At 44.1% G+C, this 15,190-nt stretch overlaps 1 protein-coding gene across 5 annotated transcripts in view; it reads left to right on the forward strand.

The window, feature by feature from the left end:
• LOC102184834 (voltage-dependent R-type calcium channel subunit alpha-1E) overlaps positions 1 to 15,190 on the forward strand; it is a 338,694-nt gene that overhangs the window by 30,584 nt on the left and 292,920 nt on the right. The window lies entirely within an intron of this gene.

The following is a 15,190-nucleotide window of genomic DNA, read 5'->3' on the forward strand; positions in this document are numbered from 1 at the left end:
ATGTGGTGGGCCTTGGGACTGGCGAGGGTGAGCATGCCTGCTCAGGCTTTTGGGGCTTCTCATGTGTCTCTATATCAGGCTGCTCTTGGTACCTGCAGGAGAGGGGGCAGCCTGTGGGTCCTCTGTGGCTGTGGCAGCAAAAGGTGTAGCATGGAAATTCCTTTACCCGCTGCCCAGAAATTGAAACCTGTGAGGACAAGTTAAGAGCTGGGTGGAAAAGTGAGGAGTGGGGAGAGATGAGCTACCGTTATTATTGACCAAAGGCAGAGGGGAGCAAAGAAGACCTTTTACTTTTCTTTTCTTTTCTTTTTTTTTCAGAGGAGTTGGGGCAGGTAAAATCTGGCAAGAGTGAGAGTTTAGAAACACTTGCATCTTTTCATTGTCTTTTGCAACAGACATAATTGTCGTACGTTTAATGTTCATGTCAACTATGATTAAGTCAAAGGGGAAAAGTTGAAGGTGTAATAGACTAGAATGTATAAATAGAAACTAGTGAGCATTGAACCCCTTAGTATAGGGATCAGATAAGTAGTAGAGATGACTCTCTATGTTTAAAAACATCTGTTGCCTTACAAAAGGATCTTCTGAAGGTTATTTGTCTAAAAGAAAATGCTACTACTGCATTTAAAGTGTGATTTAGTGTGTAAAGATACAGCTTCTGCGTCGTGTTTCAGAAGTACACAGTATAGACTGTAGTACGCCTGGGTGATGTCTTGTGGGTTTTCTCCCCACTTAATTAAACTGTGATTGACAAATGAAAGTTGTCTATATTTAAGGTATACAATGTGATGATTTGATACATTGTAAAATGATTACTGCAATCAAACTGATTAACATATCCATCACCTCACGTAGTTTTATTTACGGTGGTTAGAACACTTGAAAACTACACTTTTAGCAAATTTCAAGTATGTTATACATTATTATTTACTATATGATAATATAGTAATAATATAATAATATATGCATTATTATTTACCATGGTGAATACTAGGTCTGCAGAATGTATACGTCTGTAGCTGAAAGTTTTTACCCTTTGATCAATATCTTCTCCTCTTCCCTACCCCTAGTCCCTCATAACCACCTTTCCTCCCACTGTTACTGTGACTTCCACTTCTAAGAAATTAGTGTAATCAATAAAACAGATCGCACAGCATTTGTCTTTATTTCCATAGTGTCCTTTAGGTTCATCCATGTTGCAAATGGCAGGATTTCCTTTTTAAAGACTGAATAATGTTCTTATGTGTGTGTGTGTGCATGTATATCTGTATCACAGTTTCTTGATCCATTCATTCATTGGTGGAAATTTAGGTTGTGTCCATATCTGGCTATTGTGAATAATACTGTAATGCACATGGGACTATAGACATCTGTTTGAGGTAATGATTTCATTTTCTTTGAACATGAAATGTCTATTTCATTTTCTTTGGACACAATACCCAGAAGTGAAATTACTGGATTATATGGTAGTTCTATTTTTAATTCTTCTGAGGAATTTCCGTACTATTTTCTACAGTGACTGGGCCAATTTACATTTCCACCAACAAGGCACAAGAATTCTTTTTTCTCCACATCCTCACCAACAGTTGTTATCTTTTGACTTTTTGCTAATATTAATAGCTTGGGGATGATTTAAATGTCCATAAAATAATATATACTATATAAATAGTCCCCAACTTATGATAGTTTACCTTACATTTTTTTTTTGAGTTTCTGATGATGCAAAAGCAATACTCTTCCAGTAGTACTGAACTTTGAATTTTGATGTTTTCCATAGGCAGTATGGTACTGTCTTGTGATGCTGGGCAGTGGCAGATACAGCTCCCAGTCAGCCCTGAGATCATGAGGGTTATTGTTGTGTTTTTTACTTTCAGTATAGTATTCAATAAATTGCATGAGATATTCAACACTTAATTAAAAAATTAGCTTTGTGTTACATGATTTTACTGAAGTGTAGTCTAATGAAAGTGTTACCTGTAGTCTAATGCAAGTTACCTGTAATGTGGCTCAGCTATGGTGAGGCTCAGCTAACTAGGTAACTAGGCTCAGCTATGATGTTCACTAGGTTCAGTCAGTCAGTCAGTCAGTCAGTTCAGTTGCCCAGTCGTGTCCGACTCTTTGCGACCCCATGGACTGCAACACGCCAGGCCTCCCTGTCCATCACCAACCCCTGGAGCTTGCTCAAACTCATGTCCATGGAGTCAGTGATGCCATCCAACCGTCTCATCCTCTGTCATCCCCTTCTCCTCCTGCCTTCAATCTTTCTCAGCATCAGAGTCTTTTCCAGAGAGTCAGTTCTTCACATCAGGTGGCCAAAGTATTGGAGTTTCAGCTTCAGCATCAGTCCTTCCAATGAATATTAAGGACTGATTTCCTTTGGGATTGACTGGTTTGATCTCCTTGCAGTCCAAGGGACTCTCAAGAGTCTTCTTCAACACCACAATTCAAAAGCATCAATTCTTTGGTGCTCAGCTTTCTTTATAGTCCAACTCTCACATCCATACATGACCACTGGAAAAACCATAGCTTTGACTAGATGGACCTTTGTTGGCAAAGTAATGTCTCTCCTTTATAATATGCTCTCTAGGTTGGTTATAGCTTTTCTTCCAAGGAGCAAGCCTCTTTTAATTTCATGCTGCAGTCACTGTCTGCTGTGATTTTGGAGTTCAAGAAAATGAAGTCTCTCGCTGTTTCCATTGTTCATTAGGTTTGGTGTATTAAATGTGTTTTCAGCTTATTGTTGTTTTCAGCTTATGGTGGGTTTATTGGGGTATAACCTCATCGTAAGTCATGGAAGATCTATACAGTAAAAGGCCTTAAATGAGTCTGAGTCATTTTTAAAAATATGATCTATTTAAAAGAAGACTACTGTAATGTGTGGGTTAAAGTTAAAGTTATGTGAATTCTTAGTCTCACTAAGTCTTATATGTGTCAGAGTCCATTTGAAATTTCTTATCTAGTCCATTTATTTTCATTTCAAACTATTCTATGTTCAATAAGGAAAATTTGGAAAATACAGAAAAAAGAAAGAAAATCACTGACTAAGAAAAATTCCTGATTATTTTATGGTATTTCCTTCCGGCCTTTTTAATGCTTAGCAAGCTCTCTTTTCAATGCTTGTAATTTTGCTGCATTTTCTCGGTATATTATGGGCATAGTACATGTTACTCCATATTTTGGTAAAAAGCGGTAAAGACTGATCAGCAGTTTATGAAGTAGATGTACTCAGCTTCTGTATCCATTTTTACAATTATCTGAGACTTAAGTTTCTTTCTGGATTTGGCTGTTATGAATAATTATTAAAGATGCTCCAGTGTACATCTTTTGGGTGTCACATTTTAAGAGCCATTGTGACAGGTTGAAGTTCTTCTAGAAGAGAATCTGCCTTGCTGGGGTGGGGCTAGGAAGTAGGATGTGTGAGGGAAGATGTAGGAACTGGCACTGAAGGCCAAGAGAAGCTGGTGGGAGCCATAAGCTTGGCCTTCAAATGAGGGTTGCCACGTGATTGAAGGGGCAGATTTGTAGAGGTCAACAGAATCCTTCATCAGTGTAACCAGTAAGGCCCTCTGTCCCCTTGTGTGGGGTGCACATGAGTGGGCATGGGTTCTGAGCCCTTGGCCAAGCCACTTGTCCTCTCTGCTTTCTCTCCCACCAGCCCCGATATCTGCCATTGTTAGCAGCTCCTCAGACTTTGCTGAAAGGCCACTGCCATCCATCTGAACCGATAGGACTTTGCCCCGGTTCTTCCTGAACCTACTCTTTCTTTCTTTCCAGGGAAGGGGCATGGCTCTCTTGAGATCCAAGCTCAGATTTGTGATTCTATCCCATGGGAATGGATAATCAAATTTTGTTTTCTGCTCAGACAGTGCTTTCATCTACCATGTCACATTGCTTCTAAAATGCATTTTTCTCCTGCTGGTGCATGTCTAAAATATACAGCCTGCGTCTTACAATAATGGCATGATATAGTTTAATTGACAGCATTTGTCTCTTTTGGTGGTGAGTAAAACCACGGGGCACCTACAACTCTTGGGGTCTTAGCTACAGTGAGTATGTTGTCATACCAGCCCAGATTTGAGATCAGAGTCATCCAGTAGTCAGAGGGGGTAAGTGCTCAGCCCAGGACCACCAGCAGCTTGACAGCAGATCCAGAGCTGGAAAGTGTCCTTTGACCCAGGGCTGGTGTGTCGCCACTACTGGTGCAGCCCCTTCTCCAGGCTTCCTGACACCTGTCCCATGAGCAGCCCCTGCTGGCCGCTCTGACTTCTCCTCTCAGCTCCAGGTGTCACCTACATCCGCCTCCTGTGCAGAGCAGGAGTGGGTCCCACACTGCTGGAGTGGGACATCGCCTCGGGCTGAGACTGTCCAGCTTCTCAGCTCTCAGTGTGTGATGGGAGGTAGGGAGGGAGATGAGGTGCCAGACAGCTGGCTCAACCAAGGACCTACCATCAGTGTCCTTTGTTCAGAGATGGGGTTTGGAGGGCCTGGGCCACTGCCTTTTGCCTGAACCCCAGACCTGCTAACTTTCAGAATTCTTAGGTCTATAAGCTGAGGCAATTTATGGTTCAGAGATAATTTATGTACATTATGCATCAAACCCTCATAATCCCCCAAATGGGATCTTGTCATCCCCATTTTGTAGATGAAGCAACCAAGGTTCAGAAAGAGTATGTGATATGCTAGGAGGTGCTAGAGCTGGACTTGAGCCCACATTTTCTGGCTCCAGGTTCCTTCGTCAACAGTCATTTCCTTATGCCGTCAGTGACCTCACAGGCTCTGCAGCTCTGTGCTTGGGTGTTTCTTCAGTCCCCTTGAAGCCATGTGGGATGGGCTCAGTATAATCAGGCAGATGTCCTGGAGCCAGAGCTTAAGCTTCACATGTGACTTGAAGAGGGCTAGAGCCCCATGTGTCCATCCTAAGACTGCTATCCATGGGCTTGGAATGCAGCCAACTCCCTGCTCTGTGGTTAGGAAGGCACGTTACTTAACTCTCATGGTTTCGTCTGTAAAAACTGAACCAGAAGTCCTACCTTGTTTCCTAAGTTGGCTTGTTCATCCATCTATCCACCCATTTATTTAACAAACTATATGTTGTTGAACACTCAAATTCTGGGACTGAGAAACACCAAGGTTAATGTATTCTCATTTCTTCTAAAAGACAGTGAATTTGCCATTCTTTTAACAAATTATGGTGGCTCAGATGGTAAAGAATCTGCCTGTAATGGAGGAGACCCTGCTTTAATCCCTGGGTCAGGGAGATCCCTTGGAGAAAGGAATGGCTACCCCCTCTAGTATTCTTGCCTAGAGAATTCCATGGACAGAGGAGCCTGGTGGGCTTATAGTCCATGACATTGCAAAGAGTTGGACATGACTGAGCGAATAATGCTTTTACTTCACTTTCACTTTCTTAACAAATTATTACCTTACATAACTTGGGATCTCTCTCATATCGATAACAATTCAAGAGATGCTATTTCTAAATATTTGTTAGGCCACCTGGATAATTCTAAATTATTTGAAGTCATTATTACATATTGGCCTTAAAAACAGGTCACAGCCCCTAGAATAGATGGGTGAAGATAGGGGAGGATGAGAACTCAGAGGCGCTCCTAACCCATGGGTAGGAATAGGAAAGTGAGGGCCAGGATTGTGTCTTTGAACCCTGTTCATGTCTGTGGATGATTAGAGTAGGTACTTAATAAATACTAGTAGAATGGAATCACTTGGTCCATGCCAGATTCTCTTGTCACCGATTAAATGTGAAAGAGAGTGCTAGGGCCACCCTGAAGCTGTCAGTATGGAGGGAACAGCTATTCCCAGTCCTTCCCTTGGTCAGTCCAAGCCAAGCCTTACCTACAGCTCTCTCAGGTAGCTATGACCCAGCCCAGCTGCTCGAATCCTGATCACTCCATTAGAGAAACGAAAACTGGGAACTGAGTCTCTAGGTGACTAAGGAATATTGGACTTCCTGTTGTTTGGCCTGTTGACTGGACTCTCAGGGTTACCTTTGGGATTGCTCCCTGGGTGATGAGTGCAAGGGATGGGGTCAGAGCTGAATATTGACGACCCAACTTCCTAGAGGTGCTATGGGCAGATGGAGGGATATGGAGGGAAGGGCTCTATTGCCTCACCCAGCATTTGCCATGTAATGAAAGCTGCCATCTATTGACCCATATGGCAAAAATTACATTTATATCTCTATCTTTATTGCTCAGAACATGCTTTATGATCAGTTTGTCTAGCTTTTCTGTGGGAAATGACCTCTTTTGGCTATTCTGTTAGTTGCAGAAACATGAGTACTAACTCTGGAGTGGGCAGATGTATCTGAGCCTCCTTCCTCCACCAAGACCATCATTCCAGGGCCCAGGTGACCACCTGTCCCCACCCCTGTGACTTCCTTCAAGTCCTTCAGGAGATATCGTTGAGGACCCACAATGTGCCAGGCACTGTGCTGCATGTGGGTGGCGCAGGGCTGAGTGTCCCCAGCTGGGGGCCACATGTCATGAAAACCCAGAGGAAGGGCACCCTGGCTAGCTCTGGGAACTGGGGAAGACTTCCTGGAGGAAGGAGCATTGAAATTGGGATGTGAGGGCAGGCTGATAGGACTTAGACAAGGAAAAGTGGAAGAGCTTTTCTAGGTAAGATAATTTTGTGTGCAAATCCTTAAAGCTGAGAGAGAGCACACAGGATGCTTCCAGGGAGTTGGCCAGGGGAATAGTGAGCAGTGCTCCCAGAGAGGGCAGCCGGAGCCAGCTCAGGCCAGCTGGGAGGAGCTCGTAGTGGAGCCAGATGCAGAGGGACCCACTGAAGGCTTGGAGCAAGGACCGGTTTGAGCAGTGATTGGTTCTAACCCTATGCTCGATGCCGTGCAGGTCTTTTTCATCCTGGAATTCACTTTGAGTAAAGGGCGTGGAAAAGAGAGGGGGGAACCATTGCCATACCGTGAGCTGCAGTTTGGGAGGAGGTGCCTCACCCTGCAGAGAGAAGAATGAAGGGAAAAGGGAAGGGGGAGGAGAAGAGCCCGAGGAGATGCCGCAGAAGAGCTGGGAGCTGCCATTGGAGGTCCCCAGCTTCTCACCATGGCACAGGCAGAGTGGTTCAGCCTGGAGCCTGTTGGTAGGAGGACGCTATCTGGAGCTAAATACATCGATAGGTATTTTTAGAGGGTTTCTGTAAGGAGGCCGCCCTAATATACGCGTTTCCCTAGCAGTTAAAGATCGAGGAAAGCACAGTTTTCCTTCCCCAGCACCATCTTCCCAGTGCTGAGAATGTGGGGGAGGTGTTGATAACGCAGTCCCAGGGCCCCCAGCCCAATTTAAATCTCTGTGGTACTAGAATGATAGCACTTGGGATTTATATAGCGTCTCGGTGCCAGTGAGCCTGGCGAGCTTTTACAGACCTGTCTTTTACTCATTCTCTTCACTCTAAGTGGGTGAAGCAAGTGGGGGGTGGGAAGCAGGGAAGGGCTGGGTACAGGGAGGAGTCATTGGAGCTTGTTGTTTCAGAGATGGGGAAACTGAGGCCAAGTGAGGCAACGTGGCGGGCTAGGAGCTACTCAAAGGAACTGAGGCAACCGAGATGGGATCTCGGGTGCTTTCATCCTGATGTTGGGGTGCTCTGCTGGCCCTAAGCTAGACTGCTTCTCAAGTTCTCTCTCCCAGTGGAGTTGGGCTGCTTGTCTGAAAGACCTCCACCTCCTCACAGACTCCTCATTCGTTTCTAGCTCCACTTTGGGGGAACACAGCTGCTGCTTGCAGCTTCTCCTTTTGTCAGAACATTAGTTCTCTGTTTTAATTGCATTTCCCTCCAGATGGATTCATGATGGAAAAGATAGTTAGGATATGGAATTTGGATTCAGGGAGGAGATGGGCAGAAGGCAAAACGTGGAGCTTTTGGACATCTCTTCTTTGACGAGGTAAACGTTCTTTTGGGGAGACTTCAGATGAGAGTCCCAGCTAGTAGTTGACAGGCAGTTGAGCTGCAGTTGCTCCTTGGGTAGGAGATCATTTCTTAGTGCATAGACCCTTGATCCCTTTTCTCTATTGAGACTCATCATTGATTCATTCTACAGATATTTATTGCATGATTAGGGTAGGTATTTACTGTGTGAGTCCCTACTTACTATGTTCTGGTGTATGACGTTGCCATTGGGCTGGTTTCTCTTTCCTGAAGCATTGCTTCATGTCACCTCCACAGACTGACAGAAGCTCAAAGTGGAGAGAACTTGTGGGGTCCTGAATTGGTCTTGGTGTCAACAAGGAGGAAGGAAAGCCAGGGAAGTGGAGGAAGCTCAGAATGCTCGGGTGGCTTGGTTTGGGAGCATTTTTCTGGCTTTACATTCATTCAGGGTAACAGAGGGAAAGACGCGACGACCAGGTACTCTCTAAGCTAGACCGCCACCCTGGGTCTGGAGCTCCCATTTGAAGGCAGTTAAATGCGTCCAGTCTTAGGCAGGTGCATGAGTGTGTGTGAAAGAGGGCAGCAGGGGTGAAAAGTCTGAGGCAGGACTGCAATGCAGAGGTGGCCGTGGCATTAATGTTCATTTTCCAGATTTACAAGAGCGACTTGAGAATTAAAGGGTGTGTCTGCATTTCCATTCTGCGCGTGATGTGCGTCTCCTCCCTTGGGAACGTCTGTCTGTTGCTGTCATTGTAGTGTACAGTTCTGTGTGAAGTGTGAGATGTAACAGTCCTGTTCAGTGTGTTTCCCTGAAGTTAGAAAGTAACAGATACGAGGAGTGAAGAGAGATTGCCAAGGGGAGCAGGGCAGATGCTGGAAGGAACAAGAGGGTGTGCTGGGCTTCAGGAGAACATACAAAGGAAAGTTAAGTCTGAGGTTGCTAAGACTTAGCCACCGAATTTGAGACCTGCGGGAATGATAAATCTGTCCAACTTTCCATGTTTATTATTTTTAACAGGAGAGAAAACTGAGACCCACATAGGTAAGCCACATGTCCATGGTCTTAGAGCTGGAATGTGCTGAGCTGGGTCCTGGTTGGTCAACTCTGGATTCAGGCTCAATTGAAGCTATACTCCACTCTTTCTGGCAGTGAGAATCTGTTACTTCCAGATTATATTCAGGCCACTGGGGTGTTAAGAAATAAATCAGATTTTTAAAAATTACTTGGCTGGAATATATGTGCAACTTATATGGAAACAGAATTTAATATAGTGGACTAAATGATTCAGGGTTTGGGGTCCTGGTCCTCACCCTGGTATACATTCCTTCTCTGATCCTTCAGTGTGATACTAGGTGATACCTAAACCATCTCAGCTCTCCTTTATGAAATCTCATTTATGAAATAAAGGTAGGACTTCCACTGTCTACCTCACTAGGTCTTACAACAAGAAAATTCAGTAATGCTGCTGCTGCTGCTGGTGATGTGGGTTCACATTTTACCTATAGCTTGCACGTCTTATCTCAAATGTGGAAGCCCTCATATACTATCTCAGTATTTGCATACATCATTTTATGTATAGAAACACAAAGCAAGGCAGATATTATCTCCGTTTTATGGATGAGGAAACCAAAACTCAAAGAGACTAAGTCATGAGCTCAAGGCCAGATGCTTACTAAGGGGAGGGGCCGGCATTTTCATTATATTATATTATTAGCCATCTAAACCCCGCGCAGTGTCTCCTGTTCAACACAGCTGTCTCAGCCAGCGTGTTTTGAAAGACAGTGAAGCAAAACACGAAATCGGTGAGCAGAAATACTTTCCCCCTAGGTCAGTGATGTTAGGAAGATAAATGTTAAAATATACCTAAAGCACCTTGAGCACCTTTTAAAAAAGATATTTAAAATTGAAAACATTGCAAATACCGTAGTTCTGTAGGTCTCATTCAGAATCGCCGTTTATCTCCATTAAACTAACAACCACACAGACAAGTTTCACCGCAACCTATTGCAGATTCCATGACTAGGGCTGATTTAAAATTTCCCGTTAGTTGTCATTTTGCTCAAAGACAGACGTTTCCTCCAAATGGATGTGAGGTATACCTTATTTCTTCTTAGAAGTATCTATTTTATCTGAACTAGTCAAATTCTCCCGCAGTTATTATCGACAACAATAAAGAAATTCCGAGTAAAAGTGGAAACAAAGGCCTTCATTTTTAACCTCATCAACACTGTTTTCCAGATTCTTTTTTTAAGAAAATATTCTCTTTGTCTTCTGGCCCCCCGCATCACACAAACATACACAAGTCAGAGGGCTCTGGACGTTAGAAAGGGCTGAGGAGAGTCCCCTTCCGCCTGGGAGGAGGGTCCAGTCAGGAGGACCATTCCAGTTCTCTCTCTGAGGAGAGCTGACAGGAAAGGCTGATATCCACCTCCCCCCCTTGCCTTTCATCTCCTCCCGTCTCGGCTGCCACTCTTCTGTCAGGAGCCTGGACCTTGGTGACAGAATGGTTAGGAGAGGGGCTCAAGGGCGTGGCTTTTCTCCCTGGCCTCCAGCTCTGGGACAGTGATTGGAAGGCAGAGTGACAGGTGTGACTGTCTCACACTTCAGATGTGGTGAAGTCTCCCAGTTTACATCCCTGTGGGGGTTCTGTACATCTCACCTCTTCCCCCACCAACCCTCTAGGGCTGGACTAGTCCTGGAGGAGTCACTCTTAGTCCAGAACCACAGGCGTGGCCACGGGAAGTTGAGGCTGAGCTAGAACTGATGTGGGGTATCTTTGCTGTGCAGTCTTGATCGAAACTCTGGGTGATGGGTGGGAAAACCAGAAGGATTTATCTCCTGGGGCTCCCACTCAGGGTTACCCTTGTCCCCATGTCTGACACTTTGAGTTATGGGGAAAGACATAGGAGGAGGAAGGGCCAGGAGAAGACCAGGGGGAGGGAAGGATAGAAGCAGCCAGTATTCATCTTGGGCCTCTTATGTTGCAGATGTCATGCTGAGTAGGAGGGACGCAGTCCTGGGTGGAGGTCTCGTTTCTCTCGTCTTGGAGCTAGCTGTCTGGCAGAGGAGACAGATACTAAATTAAACTTTAAAGGTGTATCAGGGTTTCAGAGGAGACGTGTCACAGGGCTAGGAGGATTTCACACTGGGACTCTAACCTAATCTGAGGGGAAGAAGGTCAAGAAGTTGATGTTGAAAGCCAGAGATGGAGTAACCTTTCACTAGGAACAGAGAGAAGAGGGAGGGGAAGGGTGAGGAGGGTTTAGGTGGAGGTTGGGGCAAGTGTGAAGGGCTGGAGGTGGGAGAGGGCAGCCCTGGGGAACAGAAGAAGGCCAGTGGAGCCCAGCGTGCAGTGACTAAGGTGAGGGTAACCTGAGGGGAGTTGGAGAAGGGGAGGGGCCACATCATTCAGGGTCTGCTTGGCACCACCAGGGATGTTCAGTGGGAGGCCGTCGGCTGGTTGGAAGCAGGGAAGTCGACATATTTGCAGAAAATGAATGGGGATGGGTGATGTTCGCTGAGGAAATAGAACTTCCCTGAATGATTCCAAGTCTGCTCAGTGTTAAGATAAAATTAATGTCTTCAAAGAGTCCCTCCCTCTCCCTTGCCTCCTCCATCCAACAGTGGCCCTCAACTATAATTTTGTTTAACCTATTGGAACTGTACCAAAACCCAGTCTCTAGACCTTATAATCTAACCCCTTCTACGCTAAAGATCTGTTAACCCTGCCCAGAGTAGAGACATAGTCCTGCCTTCTGGATTCACACTCTGAGTGTCTCCTACTGATTCAAATAATGGGTAAGAATTGATGAGTGTGTGGGCTTTTATTTTTGATGTTCAGCAGAGAAATTATTTTAAAAATGCTTTTCTGAGAACATTGCTATATGATTATTAGGATTTTTATTTTTCCGATGGAACAATAGTCAAAAGATCAAGCCAGCCCACATGTTTGTTGATGAGATGTTTCTCTTCCTCCTGCTCCCTAAGCCCGTGACACATCACGATGCCGAATCTGGATCTGAGTTGAACTCTGGTTAATAACCACCATAAATATACCATTTTGTGATCTAGGGGCCCCTTCTGGGGGGAGCTTAAGATGCTCTGTAATTCATCCTCTTCCCACTTCTCACGTCGGGAAAGGAAACAGAGGCCTCCCCCTCTCAGCTCTCTTTCTAAGTATTGTGTTCTCTCTTCTAGAGACAGGTCACCCAGATGGAGGTTTCTCAGCTGGGCTATGATGTCGAGGTGGGAGGTGTTCACTGCTTACCCCAGGCTTCCCCACTGAGTACTTAAATTCACATCCTCTCTTCACATGAGTGCAGCCAGCTCTTTAAAGTTCTGGCTTCCTCCTCCTTGCTCTTGCTTTGTTCTCCTCTTACTCTCCCTAACCTTTCTCTGTTTTCATTTTTCACTGTAGTTCAAAATAAAAGACTAGGTGAGTTGGGGACAGGTGCCATGGAGAGTGATGTATTTGTGTATGTGCTTATGTATGTGATGCTAGTTCCGACAGACACCTTCTTAGAGCTCTGTCTACAGAATGACTTTGACATTCAACCCCTCTTCTCCAGCAAACAGATCCACGTATGAGGTGGGTTCTCCCTCCTGGGAATCTGATAGCTCAAAGTTTGACCAGCTTCTACTGCAAACAAAGGAGGACTTCAATGATTACTTTAACTCCCCCAGTTGTGACTGATCTGAAAACAAACTAAAGCTGAGCACTAGGAAGTCACCCAGGAATTAACATTTTAGGACCACAGATAGAAAATAAAAGCACGTATATACTTTAAGAATACACCAATGGATTTTAGGCAGGGAGGTGGATGAACCTAGAGCCCGTTATACAGAGTGAAGTAAGTCAGAAAGAGAAAAACAAATATGGTATGTTAACACATAAATATGGAATTTAGAAAAATAGTATTGATGAACCTATGGAAGAAATGGGGATGCAGACATAGAGAACGGGCTTGTGGACACAGCAGGGGAAGGAGAGGGTGGGGCAAATTGAGAGAATAGCATTGACATATATACATATATATATATATATATACACACATACACTTTCATGTATGAAACAGAAAACTAGCGGGAATTGGCTGTATAACACAGGGAGCCCACCCTGGCACTCTGTGACCACCTAGAGAGATGGGATGGGAGGGTGTGTGTGTGTGTGTGTATAAAATTATGACTGATTTGCATTTTTGTGCAGCAGAAACCAACACAACACTGCAAAGCAATTATCTTCCAACTTAAAAAAAAAGGGTGAATTCTGTAGTATGTAAATGATACTTCAATAAATATGTTTTTAAATAAAGGAAAAAAGAGTGTACCTTAAGAGACCCCTGGAATTGCAGTGGCCATGCAGATTCAGGGCTGCGCCCAGCATCGGCTGTTTCCTGAATAGTGTTTCTCGCAATATGTACCACAGTATCATTTTTCTAAAATGTGTGTGGGTGCCATTGTAATTTATCAGATATAAATACACTTAGACTAAATAGTGGTGGTGTTTTTCTCTTTTAGCTAGTATAGCATAGTGGTTAACAGTTTGGGCTCTGTAGATAAGCAGACTGGAGTTCCTGTTTCTGCTTTACTGTTTACTAGTTCTGTGGTTGTGGGTAAGCGATCCAGCTTCTTTGAGCCTCGGTGTCTTCATCTCTATGAAAAAGGTGGGAGGTAGTGATGGATAGTAATACCTACCAGAGTTGCTGTGGAGCTATATTAATGAAATAGCTCCTCTGGGAGGGTGAAGTGAACCTTGGATTTTTGACATTAAAAAAGGAACCTTGCACTTGAGAGGGTAAGAACGGCTGATTCAGTGTGACCCGTTATTACAGACGAAGGGGCTGAGGCCCAGAGAGGGCTTTGAGAACTTGAACTCTAGTGTAGTCCTGGTGCTCTTGTCTCTGGGTGGAGGGTCACTTGCCAGCAGCTAACACCCGATTTTGGTCAGGAGGTGAGGTAGACATGGAAGTTAGATCATTGTCTAACCATTGTTAGACCGTCGTCAATGTTGGAACCTTTTTTTTTTTTTTTTTTTTTTTTAAGTCTAAAATACCTTAAGTACTTGCACTCATGAATGGAATGGTTTGGTTGGAGTAGAATATATATGTGTGTGTATCTGTCCATAAGACAGCTCAGCACAGTGTGATCAGGACACAGCTTTGTTCTGGTTGCTGGTTCAGTCTCTAGTAGTGGTTAGAAGAGGGAAAGATGTAAGCCAGGCCAGGGACACCCAGATCTCGACCCAAGGTTAGGTAATCCATACTTAGCCTTTGGATTCTTTGTCTTCCACTGTCGATCCAAGGTAGCTTGGATAGTTAAGTCTTTTTTGGAGGTTGATTGTGCATTTTTCCTCATCATTGTCTGTATAAGGGTTAAAAAAATGTAAATTGTTGGATGTATGGTAGGTATATAATAAATACTTTCTTCTAATTATTAGTAATACCCATTGATTCAGGGAGTATTTCCTATGCATATACAAAACACTTTACTGAGTATTGGAAAGAAATAGGAAGATATCTGCCCTCAAGGAGCTTTCGGTCTGATATAGAGATAACATCCATATACAGATAATTTTAACCATTCGATCAGGAGGAAAGTTTGCAAATAAATCTGTTCAGCTTTCCATCTATCCACTTTGTATTAAGTGCTTTCTGTGTACAAGGTCTAGTTGTGAATGGCAAGAGGGACAGTGATAGAGTTAAATGAGGAAGAGATGGAAGGTCATCGGGAAATCATGCAACTGTTGACACCTGTATTGGAAGCTGGTATCAGCAGCCCTTAACACGTTTGCCCCCTATTTTGATCAGGCTTTGAAAGTAAAAATGAGAAGCAAGTAGGCTGTTTCATTTCATTTTATTTTTGTGTTGCTTTTCCCTCTTTAAGGAACCAGTTGAGGCTATTTATAAAATGTTCGTGTTTGCCTGGATATCACTGCTGGTTAACATTTGGCAAACTGCAAACTCTGTGGCCAGGAGGACAGAAGATCAGGAGCCAGTGTCAAAGGGAAAACCAGCTTCTTCCTTTGCTAATGTTTTTTCTATCCTAGGTTGGCACAAAAAAGGTTGAGAAGTCAGATGTTTACTAGTGAACTGTGTGTGACTACAACAAATAAATTGGAGTCAGTAGCAAATAAATGATTGTTGTAGGTCTTTGGAGAAGGATTTATTATTGCAGCCAGAGTGTTCGAGTGGTCCTTAGGGATGTCAATTACATTGCTCCTTGCTGCAGCTTCTCATATGCCTTCTGTACGGGGGTTATGTCATTAGATCTAGGAGAGCTTTTTCGAAGGGA

The sequence above is a fragment of the Capra hircus genome, chromosome 16, assembly GCF_001704415.2.
Source record: "Capra hircus breed San Clemente chromosome 16, ASM170441v1, whole genome shotgun sequence".
NCBI classification, from domain to species: Eukaryota; Metazoa; Chordata; class Mammalia; order Artiodactyla; family Bovidae; genus Capra; species Capra hircus.